The sequence below is a fragment of the Nicotiana tomentosiformis genome, chromosome 9, assembly GCF_000390325.3.
Source record: "Nicotiana tomentosiformis chromosome 9, ASM39032v3, whole genome shotgun sequence".
Lineage (NCBI taxonomy): Eukaryota > Viridiplantae > Streptophyta > Magnoliopsida > Solanales > Solanaceae > Nicotiana > Nicotiana tomentosiformis.
The window spans coordinates 14,198,709-14,203,106 of NC_090820.1; positions in this window are offsets into that span (position 1 = coordinate 14,198,709).

The window sequence follows — 4,398 nt, forward strand, 5'->3', positions numbered from 1 at the left end:
ATCATTAGTGGTATTGACTCTTACCAACTATTTTCTTTCTCTTTTTCACATATTTATATTCTTAAATATTTTCTTAGTTGTTTTAAAATAATTGGGTATATTTTTTAATATTATCCAAAAATTGATAACTAAAAAAATATTATTTAAGTAGAAAAGTAGTTCGAAATATAATATAAAAATATATTACCGTGGAGATATTTTTTCTCAATTTCAATGATTTATGTTATCCATTTAATATTACTTTTATATTTTTTGGTATTGAACATTATGGAGTGGTAATGTATTACCAATACAGAGGATTCTTATGAAATTAATTTTATTAAACCTTCCTACATACTTTTAATAAGAATTTAATAGACAAAATTATATTAATATTAAAATCTTCAATATTAAAAGGTTTAACAAAGAAGGTATTATAGTCCAAAAAAAATAAGTTATTACAGTTATGTCATTTCCTTACTAGTTATTTTGTTTAATATTTTAGGTCTATTTTGGTCTATCAATATTATATTCATACTTTTATAATGATAATATAATATAATATAACATAATATAGACTCTCCTATTTCTAAATGGATTTGAACAATATAATACATTCTCAAATTGAATTAGTAATAGGACAATATAAACCGTTTTCAAATTAAATTATTAATGAGAATTTTTAAGAAGTATATCCTAAAAGTAATAGAATTACATGACTAAAAATACATCTCTATTCTGAAAGTAATTATAGTGGTAGATAACCTAATGTATTCTTAGAGATATTAGGTTTACAACACATGTAGTATTATATGTCTATGCCCAAAAGTAATTACACTAATAAGATTTCTAAAGGTAATAATGTAGGATTCGTAACGTGTAGTATTATATCCTAAAACTAATAAGATTACAAGGTTTATGTCTAAAATTTCGGTTATGGCCTTTTATTGTGAGTTATTATACTTAATATTATAAGGTTATTTTTATAAAACAACATTATATTCATGTTTTTATAGATATAGATATAAGGTACAGTACTTTGAGTATTTGAGAATTTAGTAATAAGTTATGTAATCTTTATAATCCATTTACTTATTTAACATAATACTATACTACAATAGACAGATTCACGTGTTATTGTACACTTATCAGAGAAGCATATGATTGGTGGTGTTGAATTATCCTAATCCACTTGTTATACCTACTCCCCCTAACCTACTCTAAATGCCAACGTGCAACAATTTTTTCTCTATATATATACTTATAATAATTCCAGAAATTGTTGGATTTTAAAACGATAAAATTGTATCTAATACCATGACATTTATTTTATGGGCCCTAATGTGAGATTTGATGATTTAAGGAAGTTAACTCTTAGTTCTCTTCCTTAATCTAAGCTAAAATTGAAAATTATGATTTGATATTTCTTCCAATACATGACAAGTGTATTTACAATCACCTCTATTTACCTTTAAGTGATATTTATCCTCACTTTTAATCAAAATTAGAATTAAATTGTTGGATTTAATGTACTCCATAAAACTAGGTACGGCTAAATATTTAAGTGTAGTAACTAGAGTAGGCTAGGTTCCCAAAGGTTTGAGTTAATTGCATATATGGTATTAGTTTTTTTGTTTGTTTTTTTGTTCCAATCAAGCCGTAATATAGGGGTTCGTCGGTGGGTACGGTATGGTATTTAGACATTTCGATTCGGTATTTTTGGTATTCGGTTTCTTAAAATGTTATACCAATACCGTACCTAATTAAATTCGGTATGGTTCGATTTTTCTCCTTTCGGTTTTGGTTTATTCGGTTCGGTAACTTCGGTTTATTCGGTTTGAATACTAATAAGTGCATAGAGTCATAGACTATAATATTCTTAATTAAAGTACTCAAAAGTACAAAACTAAAAACGTTTATTTACAAAAGTTTTATCCAAAACCAGCAAATATCAACCTAGAGAGAGAAAACTACACATAAAGGAATAAATTTGATCATTAAAAATGTCTTCTTATTTGCTTAGAGTTAATTGATGAACTTAGAGAATAGAAGAAAGAAAGTAAAATTTTAATTTTTTTATATTTATGTTATAATTAATAATATGTGTTTTGTATAATATAATATATATTTCGGTACGATATCGGTATTTCGGTATTTCATTTTAAAATGCCAAATACCATACCTAATACCACAGTTTTTAAAAACTTAAACCGAATACCATACCGAATACCAAAATATCGAATATCAAATACAAAAAATTTTGATTTTGGTACGATAATTCGGTATTTAGATTAGCCGCTACCCTAATGTATTAACATCCAAATATAAACACATATAGGAATGGGCGTAAAATCTTACCTTATTTATAATCACGAATACTATGAGCACACTCATCTTTCGACCAAGAATTTGCATCTTCTAATTAATTGCTGTAATTTGTTTTCTGTAATTCAGACTTCTAATTACAAGCATTGGACAAGACTTTACTAATTAGAAGGCATCTAATGTTCCAAAGTAATTCTTTGTCTAACTTATAAATAAATGATGAAATTGGAACTATTTGCAACCTTATTTGCTTCTTTAAAGGCCAAGCCCATTTGGATTGGCTTAAAAAAAAGTGGGTTTTCAGCAGAAATAATTTTAAGCAAAAAATAATAAGTTGGGGTTGACTAACTTATTGTATTTGGTTTGTTTTAAGTAGTTTTTAACTTATTTTAAATATTTTTTGACTTTGTCAAACACTACAAAAAGCTAAAAAGAGCTTAAAAATTAATTTGATCAGCTTAAAATCCAATCCAAACACAAAGCAGTATTAAAGTCGAGCTCTTGTCTGCCCATCCATCCCAATTTCTGGCGATATAAGACTTTTGCAGTCACGTTTTGACGCGCAATCTCCAAATTTTGATCTTCAAGTTATTTTTGTTGAACTTTTGAAAACGGGGTTAAAATGATCTTATCTGTGTAAATCACCCGGTAGAGAGTGTTTTCTACTTTAATAGAATGATGCGAATTTGAATTAGTCACACAAATGTATTTTGAATACTGAATAGTTAAATAATATAAGCTTATTCAAGTTTGACACGTGGCTCACCTTTAGGGATAGTGTTATTCCAGGCCCATCATCCTATATTCCGTCATTAAGGGTTCGTTTGGTTTGAATATAGGTTATGCTGGGATAAGTTATGATGAGATAAGTTATGCTGAAATTAGTTATTCTGAGATTATTTTTTATTCACTGTTTGGTGTGTTGTATTAAAAATGACATTTACATAATTTCTAAGAAGAAGATATAAGTTATCCCGACACTAATTACCCCATCCTTATAAGGTATAAATTATTTCGGTATTAATATTAATCTCGGGATAACTTATCTCAGGTTTGCTAACCAAACAAAGTATTAAGATGATATTAAATTTTTATCCCAACACTATTTATACTTATACCTCATGCCAAACCACCCCTAAATGTATTATTAATCAACTTCTTATACAAAATGATGATAAGATAAGATTATGAAATATGTCAATTTGAGGTAATCCTACCTTTTTTAAATTGATGAATTGATAGTATATTCCTATGCAATGTATCTATCTATATTTTGACTTAATCTTAAAATTGAAACATATTCCCAAACATCTCATCAATGATTGCAGTGAAAATTATAAGTCCTTTATTTCTAACTCACCATACATTTGACAACTGATTTTAGGAGTGGAATTGACAATTTTTTATTTGGGGCCCTGTTAATTAAACAAAAATCAAATTTTGTGGGGCCAACATGAGGGCACTATCGTAGACAAACGAAACTTTGCGGGACGTGTTATAATTTTCAAAAGTTCGAGAGACTATAGTTTTCTTAGATGAATTGAATGTTGACTAATTTCAGTCATATCAAAATTTGGATATTTGTTGAGAAATCCAATACTAATTAACTATTAGGTTTGTTGGGTACTCACAAATATTGCAAATAGATTATTTGATTTTATAAGTCATGTCATGGCGTCCATTTCAACAAAATATTGTAATTCTGGCAGTTAAAGAGTTTAAGACCCTTTATCAAAACAATGATAAAATTGGTCCCTCATGATTTGGTAGGTTCAAAATGGTCCTTTAAGTTTACTAAAAGCGGGCATTTTGGATTTCCGTCAAATCTCTGACAAACTAGGTTGTTGAATAACGAAATAGTGAAAAAAGAATTTAACATGAACTCGCATTTCGAGGTTCAGTTTTTGCACTGTATACTACTTCCTCCGTTCACTTTTACTCGGCCACTATAGACTTTGTATGCCCCTTAAAAAATAATAAATAAAATATATAATTTAATAATTTATTATGATACCCATATTAATTGATACATATTTTTAATGAATTTGAGAAAATGATTTGAAATGAGTAATTAATATTGTGTGTATAACATGA